Below are 9,854 nucleotides of genomic sequence, written 5' to 3' on the forward strand. Positions count from 1 at the left end.
AAAAAAAAAAAAAAAAAAAAAAAAACAACTTAATGAAGATTGATTTTATATTTAGATTTATATAACTGGGTATGTGAATATATTTAAATACTGGGGAAATTCCTTCACTGTCTTAGAACCAAGGAAGACTCACCTGTGTTTTGTGTTCATTCGCCTCTTAAAGGCAAGGGTTGAAGGTAAAGGTAGCAATGTCTAGTTTATATTTCTGGCCTTATCTATGCAAACCTAATTAGAATTCCCTGTATTTAAAATGGTTCCTTTAACTTAATGAAAGACATTTTAGTGTGGTTTATGTGTAATATCAAATATTATTTAACACTTCTCACATTTTATACATGATCTATAAGGTCACATGCTTTTAAAAGAGTAACAAGTTAGGCCGGGCGCGGTGGCTCAAGCCTGTAATCCCAGCACTTTGGGAGGCCGAGACGGGCGGATCACAAGGTCAGGAGATCGAGACCATCCTGGCTAACACGGTGAAACCCCATCTCTACTAACAATACAAAAAACTAGCCGGGCGAGGTGGCGGGCGCCTGTAGTCCCAGCTACTCGGGAGGCTGAGGCAGGAGAATGGCGGGAACCCGGGAGGCGGAGCTTGCAGTGAGCTGAGATCCCGCCACTGCACTCCAGCCTGGGGGACAGAGCGAGACTCCGTCTCAAAAAAAAAAAAAAAAAAAAAAAGCAACAAGTTAAACTTCACTCTTGAATTATTTACAATCGAACTCAAGCTAAGTTATAATTCAGGATTGTCTTTAAAGAGTAATTCAAAAACATAAAACTGTAAAACTGCTGTGTATTTGTGATTGGGAATGGTAGCCCTGCCAACTTAAAATGATTAAAGTAGAGGAGATACATACAAATTTTAAAACTATGTGTGATCATACGACTTAATTAAGAAAATCACAGATGAAAAAATAATAATAAAATAAAAAGGCCAGATGCGATGGCTCATGCCTGTAATCACAGTGCTTTGGGAGGCTGAGGTGGGTGAATCATGAGGTCGAGAGATCAAGACCATCCAAGCAAACATCGTGAAACCCCGTGTCTACTAAAAATACAAAAATTAGCTGGGCGTTGTGGCACATGCTCATAGTCCCAGCTACTCAGGAGGCTGAGGCAAGAGAATTGCCTGAACCTGCAAGGTGGAGGTTGCAGTGAGCCGAGATCGTGCCACTGCACTCCAGCCTGGCGACAGAGCTATATTCCATCTCCAAAAAGAAAAAAAGAAAAAAAAAAAAGATAAATTTGACTTTATCGAAACTAAATACTTTTGTGCATCAAAGGACACTATCTATCAAGGGAATGAAAACCCATAGAATGGGAGAAAATATTTGCAAATCATATATCTGATAAGGGATCAATATCCAGAATATATAAATAACTCCTATAGCTCAACAAAGACAAAAACTTAATTTAAAAACGGGCAAAGGGCTGAGCACAGTGGCTCGTGCCTGTAACACCAGCACTTTGAGAGGCAGGGGTGGTTGATCTCCTGAGCTCAAGAGTTCGAGACCAGTCTGGGTAACATGACGAAACCTCACGTCTACCAAAATTGCAAAAAATTAGCTGGGCACGGTGGTGTGCACCTGTGGTCCCAGCTACTCAGGAGGCTGACATGGGAGGATCGCTTGAGCCTGGGAGGTGGAGGTTGCAGTGAGCCAAGATCACACCACTGCACTCCAACGTGTGTGACAGAGTGAGACCCCATCTCTAAAACAAAACAAACAAAAATGGGTAAAGGACTTGAATAGACATTTCTACAAAAATATAGAAATGGCCAAGAAGTACGCGAAAAGATGCTTAACATCATTAGTCATTAGGAAATGCCAATCAAACCACAATGAGATACCACTTCATACACATCGGGATGATTATAATTAAAAAGTAGGGCCAGGAGAGGTGGCAGGTACCTATAGACCCAGGTACTCAGGAGGCTGAGGCAGGAAGACTGCTTAAGCCCAGGAGTTTCAGGCTACAGTGAACTATGATCATGCCACTACACTGCAGCCTGGGTGACAGAGCAAGACCCTATATAAAATTTTTTTAAAAATTATTAATTAAAAGAAAAAATATGTTAAGGAAAATAAATGTTGGCAAGAATATGGAGAAATTAAAGTCTACATGCGTTATTGGTGGGAATGTAAAATTATGCAGCTGCTATGGAAAGCAGTTTGGTGGTTCCTCAAAATGGTAAACATATGGTCATCATATGATCCAGCAATTCCACTCTTAGAAATATACCCTCAGAGACTCAAACAAATATTTGTAAACCAATCATCATAACAACATTATTCAAATGGCCAAAACGTGGAAACAACCCAATAGTCCATCAATGGATGAATGGATAAACAAAATGTGTTATAAACAAAGAATGGGGGCCAGGCACAGTGGCTCACGCCTGTAGTCCCAGCACTTTGGGAGGCCGAGGAGGGTGGATCACCTGAGGTCAGCAGTTCGAGACCAGCCTGGCCGACATGGTGAAACCCCAACTCTACTAAAAATACAAAAATTAGCTGGGTGTGTTGGTATGCGCCTGTAATCCCAGCTACTCAGGAGGCTGAGGCAAGAGAATTGCTTGAACCCAGGGGGCAGAGGTTGCTGTAAGCCGAGATGTTGCCACTGCATTCCGGTTTGGGTGACAGAGTGAGACTCGTCTCAACAAAACAAAACACAACAACAAAAACAAAGATGGAATTACTACAGCTGTAATAGGGAATAAAGTTCTGATGCATGCTACAACACACATGAATCTTGAAAATATTAAGCTGGCCGGGCGTGGTGGCACACGCCTGTAATCCCTGCACTTCTGGAGGCCGTGGCGGGCAGATCATGAGGTTGGGACATTGACACCATCCTGGCTAACACAGTGAAACCCTGTCTCTACTAAAAAAGACAAAAAATTAGCCAGGTGTGGTGGCAGGAGCCTGTAGTCCCAGCTACTCTGGAGGCTGAGGGAGGAGAGTGGCATGAACCCGGGAGGCGGAGCTTACAGTAAGTCGAGATCCTGTCACTGCACTGCAGCCTGGGCAAGAGTGAGACTCCGTCTCAAAAAAAAAAAAAAAAAAAAAGAAAAGAAAAGAAAAAGAAAAGAATATAATATGCTACGTGAAATAAGCAAGACACAAGGATACATATTGTTATGATTCCATTTATATGAGGCCCCTAGAATGAACAAATCCATAGACAGAATGTGATTAGTGATTATTAGGGGGTGGGGAGAGGAAGATGGCAAATTATTGCCTAATGGGTGCAAAGTTTGTTTGGGATGATTAGAAAGTTCTAGAAGTGGATAGTGGTAATGGTTGTATACATTGTGAATATACTTAATGCTACAAATTGTACCCTTAAAAACACTTTAAATGGTATATTTTATGTTATAGATACATTATCAAAATTCAAAAATAAAATAATGAAGTAGCTTTATATTACTGATTTGAAGCAGTCTCCAAAATAAACTGCTAAATGCAAAAGGTATGATATAGAACAAGAGGGGAAAGGAAACTACAGGTAAATACAAATTTGTAAATTCTCAACATGTCAGAAGGTTATAAAGTGATTGTCCCTATGGGAGACAAACCAGGTGCCTACAGGACTGAGAAGAAGTGAGAGTTATTTTTCACTGGATATCCTTCTACACATTTTGAATTTTGTACGATGTATGTATATTATCTAGTCCAAAAATTTTTTTTTAGTTAAAAAAATGTGCTAACTGGGGATCCAAGAAAAGGGGAAAAAAGATAAAACATGCTGGTTGTTCAAAGTCACAGTCCAGTATGAATTACTGCCATAAGGTAGCACTAATGATACAAACGAGTTACAAGTTATGATTCCAATCTAATCTCTTCCTTTCATTTTATTTATTTATTTATTTTGGAGATAGAGCCTCACTCTGTTGCCCAGGCTGGTGTGCACTGGCACAATCATGGCTCACTGGAGCCTCAATTCCCTGGGCTCAATGGATCCTCCTACCTCAGCCTCCTGAGTAGCTAGGATTACAGGTGTGTGCCACCACACCTGGCTAATTTCTGTATGTTTTTGTAGAAATGGGGTTTCACCATGGTGTTCAGGCTGGTCTCAAACTCCTGGGCACATATGATTCGCCTGCCTTGGCCTCCCAAAGTGCTGGGATTACAGCCTGGCTTTTTTCAGTGAATGGTGTCCACAAACGAAAGCAAGCCCACGTGAAGTTCACATTAGATGGAGATGTTTCTTAGGAAACAAGGCAATTCTGTGTCCTCACTGCACTCAGAACCTGAACAGTTTCATGGTTATCTGATCACAGACCCATCTCTTCCCTAATAGACAACGCTTTTTGAGGGCAGATGATCTAATGTATCAGTGCCTGGCACAGAATAGGCACTTAATGTTTGTGATAAGAATAAAAAAATGCTGGAACTATGGCTATGTACGCCATTTCCACTACTACACACTAGCAAATCTATCATTTGCTTGTTTTTTTTTCCAGCAAATTTCAAATAGGGGTTTAAAAACACCAAATATTAAAAATACAAAAATTAGCCAGGTGTGGTGGCATGTGCCTGTAGTCCCAGCTACTTGGGAGGCTGAGGTAGGAGAATCGCTTGAACTCGAGAAGCAGAGGTTGCACTGAACTGAGACTGTGCCAACTGCACTCCAGTCTGGGCGACAGAGCTAGACTCTGTCTCAGAAAAAAGAATCATTCTCAACATATTGCCTCTTACCTGGATGTGACTGCTGGCTTCATTCTGTTTGGCACTGGGTGGTCATTCTAAGGGAATTTACCCCTGAGGCCTCTCCAATCTCTACTTTGTTAAAATCACAATCAACCCAATCCCATCATCTATCATCTAGTTTTCATTAATGTTGGCTTCAGGAGATTTAGGAATATGCCAGCGTAACTTTACCATCCCGTCTTGACCTATTTCCCATATTTTATCGGTGAGCACTGCCTAAGCCCTCCTGATTTTGCTCCTTGGCATAGTTTTCCTCTTTCTTTTTCCCACATGAGTTAAATTTTACCCTTTAAGTTGAGGTTGTACAAGATCAGTTGAAATTTCTCAAAATGATGGCACTCAAGGAGCTAAAAGCTTTTAAGGTTTTCTCTATATAAGTACAGGCTAGACTGCAATGTTTCCCCAAGCAAACATGGATCCATGATAGTGTCTAAGACAATTAGAAGGTCAAAAAATGTCTTAGATGCCCATTCTCCCTGTTAATACTGGTCATGTGTAATAGTCATAACAGAATTATATTCTCAAACTGCAGCATGCTACCTCATATCAAGCTGGCAACTACTGCTCTATTTTAAATGTTTAAAATTTTTTACCAAATCCTTCATTTTAAAAGTTCTCATCAGATGTGTTTTAACATTGTAATAATAGGAAGAATATATGTAAAAAACACAAATAAACACATCCTTTAAACTTGTTTTCATTAACATTCTTCCCACAATACATCACCTACTCTCTCTGGATATACTGCTATAAAATGTGTCTCAGCTGGTGAATGATGGCTTCACGCCTGTAATCCCCAGACTTTGGTAGCTGAGGCAAGTGGATCACCTGAGGTCAGAGTTCGAGACTAGGCCTGGCCAACATGGTGAGAACCCTGTCTCTACTAAAAATACAAAAAATTAGCTGGGTGGTAGTGGTGTGTGGTCTGCGTAATCCCAGCCACTCAGGAGGCTTGAGACATGGAGAATCCTTGAATCCGGGAGTCGGCAAGTTGCAGTCAGCGGAGATTGCGCCACTGTACTCCAGCCTGGCAACAAGAACGAAACTTTGGTCTTGAAAAAAAGAAGATGTCCTCGGAGGCCGGGCGCGGTGGCTCAAGCCTGTAACCCAAGCACTCTTGGGAGGCCGAGATGGGTGGATCACGAGGTCAGGAGATCGAGACATCCTGGCCTAACCCGGTGAAAACCCCGTCTCTACTAAAAAATACAAAAAAAACTAGCCAGGCGAGTGGCAAGGCGCCCTGTATCCCTAGCTACCACTCCTCGGGAGGCGAGGCAGAGAAATGGCGTAAACCCCGGGAGGCGGAGCTTGTAGGTGAGCTGAGATCCGGCCATTGCACTCCAGCCTGGGCGACAGAAGCGAGACTCCGTCCTCAAAAAAAAATAAAAAACAAAAAAAAGTGGTCTCATGTTGAAATAGACTAGATCTGGATCTTAATTTCAGACAGAGATTTAGAGCTCAGAACCACGGAGTTAGATCCACCAGTCTGAGCTCATATCCATTCGGTCAAGACTGGGACTAGAATTCACCGTTTCCTGAGACCCAAGTTCCAGAAGTTCTTTCCCCTTTCAGTAAGTTCCAACCAAACAAAAAATAAGCATCAGATGATTCTTCCTTCCCCTGTTCCCTCCTTGCCAAAATAAATGTTTTCCAACATACCTGCTGGCAGTACGTGTCAAAAAACTTAAATGCATATTTGTATAGGAGACTGCCAAATGATACTATACTCTGGTCTAGAGAGTGAAGCAAACTCTGAGCCCAGAGACAGAATGGATGAACACATACCCTTAAGAACCCTGGAGTGGGAAGAGTAAGAGAGAGAAAAGAACTGTAGAAACAGTACAGAAAAGTAAGAGTTGCTTATCCTTGGGAATGTCAGACTTCTCCCTCCCCAAACTCTCATTTTAACTTAAGAAATCGTTAATATTTTTTACACAGAAATTATCTTCACCATTCTGAGTTTTCTCTCAGCATCAATGGTTCCACATTTGGATAATAATTGTCCTGTAAGCTCAAAGAAGTTAAATTATAAGCCAAATAGTACGTTCCTATCTGCTCAATTTGGCATGGAGGCCAGATCTTCTAAATCCCAGTTTCCTCACGCAATCACACGACCCCTCCAGGGATGTTCCACCTTGGTTATAATTTGAAGTGGTATATAAGGTTCAATGCTAACAAAACTGATTTTTTTTTTTTTTTTTTGAGATGGAGTCCTCGCTCCTGTCGCCAGCCTGGAATGCAGTGGCTTGGTCTCTCGCTCACTGCAATGCTCCGCCTCCCGGGGTTCACCAGCCATTCTCCTGTCTCAGCTCCCGAGTAGCTGGGACTACAGCGCCAGGCCACCTTGCCCTGGCTAGTTTTTTGTATGTTTTAGTTAGAAAAGAGGATGGGGGTTTCACCGGGTTAGCAGGGTGGTCTCGATCTCACAACCTCGTGGATCCGCCCATCTTGGCCTCCCAAAGGTGCTGGGATTACAGGCGTTGAGCCTACCGCGCCCACGGCCTACACTGATTTTTTTAAAAGAAGATCGGCTGGGACCCGGTGGCTCAAGCTGTAATCGCCAGCACTTTGGGAGGCCGAGACGGGTGGATCACGAGGTCAGGAGATCGAGACATCCTGGCTAACACGTGAAACCGCCATCCTACTAAAAATTGCAAAAAACTAGCCGGCGAGGTGGCGGGCCTGTAAGTCCCCAGCTACTCCGGAGGCTGAGGCAGGAGAATGGCTGAACCGTGGAGGTCGGAGCTTGCAGTGAGCAGAGATCCAGCGCACTGCACTCCATGCCTGGGCGACAGAGCAAGACTCCGTCTCAAAAAAAAAAAAAAAAGAAAAAAAGATAAAAGAAGATCAAGAAGAGACTGATCAATGCTCTAACCAATAACACAATATACACAGACATTAAATGGACCACCACAGTAAATAACTAGTTAATAAACATAGCTTCCCCCTTATTGATACCATTAGTTTTAAAAAATCTCACATTTAGTACTCAGCTGGGTATAATCTTATTGGTGAAAATGCAAGAAAAATTACAATGTTTCTGCGTCTAGAAAATTACAGCCCAAAACATATATAATTGGCAGAAATAAACACAGAAAGAACTGCAAGATGAAATAATACAAACATTAAATCCATTCCTAAATATAAAATTTAAGATCCAACGAGGTATTCTCATTAGCTTCTGACCCAAACCCCAAACCACTCGCCTATCCAGTATTCTAAGTTCTATACTGTTAATATACTGAACATTCAGGCAAAACACTATTCCCAGCTTATAAAATTCCAGTTTGAATAATTTACATTTCCAGAGGAATTATCACCTAAAGTCCAGTTTTGAATAGCCAAAGAGTGATAGTTCAAATAAGTTCATATTTACGTTTCTACTAGTTTCTACAGGCGGGTCCTATTCCCCTCAAGGATTTCTTTTTGAGACGGAGTCTTGCTCCATCGCTCAGGCTGGAGTACACTGGCAGATCTCAGCTCACTGCAACCTCCGCCTCCTGGGTTCAAGAGATTCTCCTGCCTCAGCCTCTGAAGTAGATGGGATTACAGGTGCCCAACACCATGCCCAGCTAACTTTTTGTATTTTTTTAGTAGAGACGGGGTTTTACCATGTTCGAGGTCATGCTCTCGAACTCCTGACCTCGTAATTCGCCCGCCTCGGCCTCCCGAAGTGCTAGGATTACAGGCATAAGCCACCGCACCCGGCCTTTCCCCTCAAGGTTTTTATAAGCTACTTAGAATAGGATATGAAAGGCTAGTTTGTCATAGCTGCAAAATGCATTGAGATAGACAATTAAAATGATTAATGCAAAAATAAAATTCAAAAATTTCTATGGGTTTGAACAATGGACTGAAATAAGATGAAATTTTACATGGGAGCTGTAAAGCTTTCCTTTTTAGATTAAAGATCAATAGTCTCTGACACTAAGTAATGGACAGAGAATGTACTCTGGAGCAGCTGTTCTTGAATGCAGACTGATGGAATCTTATTTCTTAGCACCTTTCAATGTACTTCTTTGAGTACTGGTGCTATAGATGATGAAAAGCATCATCAGGTCAAAAACCTATTGTCAATAAATATGTAACAACAGAAAAACAGTTAGCAAATCAGTACATTTGCTACAATGAAACAGCAGCTTTTCCCCATTAAAACACAGAATGGATGATGCTCATTTGTTCCACACACTCCCCTGGGAGTATCTACACTTTTCACAAAACCCAGAAATAATTTTCAGAGAAAGAAAGTGCCACAATTATTAACCACTGGTATCTCTTAATACATTGCAATATACATTAAAGTGATTCTACTACAGAAGTAACTTTGAATATCTTGACATTTATTAAAGGAAAGATTCAATCACTTGCCAACTCCAGTATGTATTTTCACTATTACTAGGAAAATTACTTTGTGAAAAGTTGGAAAGACTATAAATGCCCACCAATACGGGAAAGGTCCAATAAATTATGACGGAGTAATTTTAAATTTTGGAATATTACAGTCATCGAAAGAATAAGCCAGGCTGGTTTATTCTGGTGGCTCACGCCTGTAATCCCAGCACTTTAGGAGGCCAAGGTGCGCCTATCACGTGAGGTCAGGAGTTCGAGACCAGCCTGGCCAACATGGTGAAACCCCATTTCTACTAAAAATAGAAAAAGAAATTGGCCAGTCGTGGTGGCAAGTGCCTGTAATTCCAGCTACTCAGGAGGCTGAGGCATGTGAATCATTTGAACCCAGGAGGCAGAGGTTGCAGTAAGCCTAGATCATGCCACTGCACTCCAGCCTGGGTGACACAGCGAGATTCTGTCTAAAAAATTTTTTTTAATTAAAATATTTTTTTAAAAAGAATAAGCTAGACCAGGGGTCCCTAACCCCTGGACCACGGAGTCCGTGGTCTGCTAGGAACCAAGCTGCACAGCAGGAGGTGAGGGGCAGTCAAGTGGGCATTACCACCTGAGACCTGTCTCCCGTCAGATTAGCGGCTGCATTAGATTCTCATGGGAGTGTGAACCCTATTGTGAACTGCATGTGCACAAGATCCAGGCTGCACATTCCTTATGAGAATCTACATAGTGCCTATTAAGGCTGAACCGTTTCATCCTGAAATCATACCCCGACACTGTCTGAGGAAAAACTGTCTT

The sequence above is a fragment of the Rhinopithecus bieti genome, unplaced genomic scaffold, assembly GCF_001698545.2.
Source record: "Rhinopithecus bieti isolate Rb0 unplaced genomic scaffold, ASM169854v2 scaffold_29378, whole genome shotgun sequence".
NCBI lineage: Eukaryota > Metazoa > Chordata > Mammalia > Primates > Cercopithecidae > Rhinopithecus > Rhinopithecus bieti.